The following is a 245-nucleotide window of genomic DNA, read 5'->3' on the forward strand; positions in this document are numbered from 1 at the left end:
CCATGCGGAGAAACAAGCTTATGTTGGTTAGTTCCAACATCTAAGTTAGTGTCATTAGCCACTTCAGTTGCTCTAGTATAGTCCATCTTCTTTATAGTTAAATAATCGATTGGTCCTTTATTAGTGTATTTAAACTATTCTATATAGAGTTAGAAGCCCTCCTTATATATGAGTTAATCTGACAGTTGAATGAACATGCGTACGTGTTCATTCATCCTCCTAGGCTCTTTAGTGCTGTACTGCAC

This window comes from Tetrapisispora phaffii, chromosome 2 (assembly GCF_000236905.1).
Source record: "Tetrapisispora phaffii CBS 4417 chromosome 2, complete genome".
Classification (NCBI taxonomy): Eukaryota; Fungi; Ascomycota; class Saccharomycetes; order Saccharomycetales; family Saccharomycetaceae; genus Tetrapisispora; species Tetrapisispora phaffii.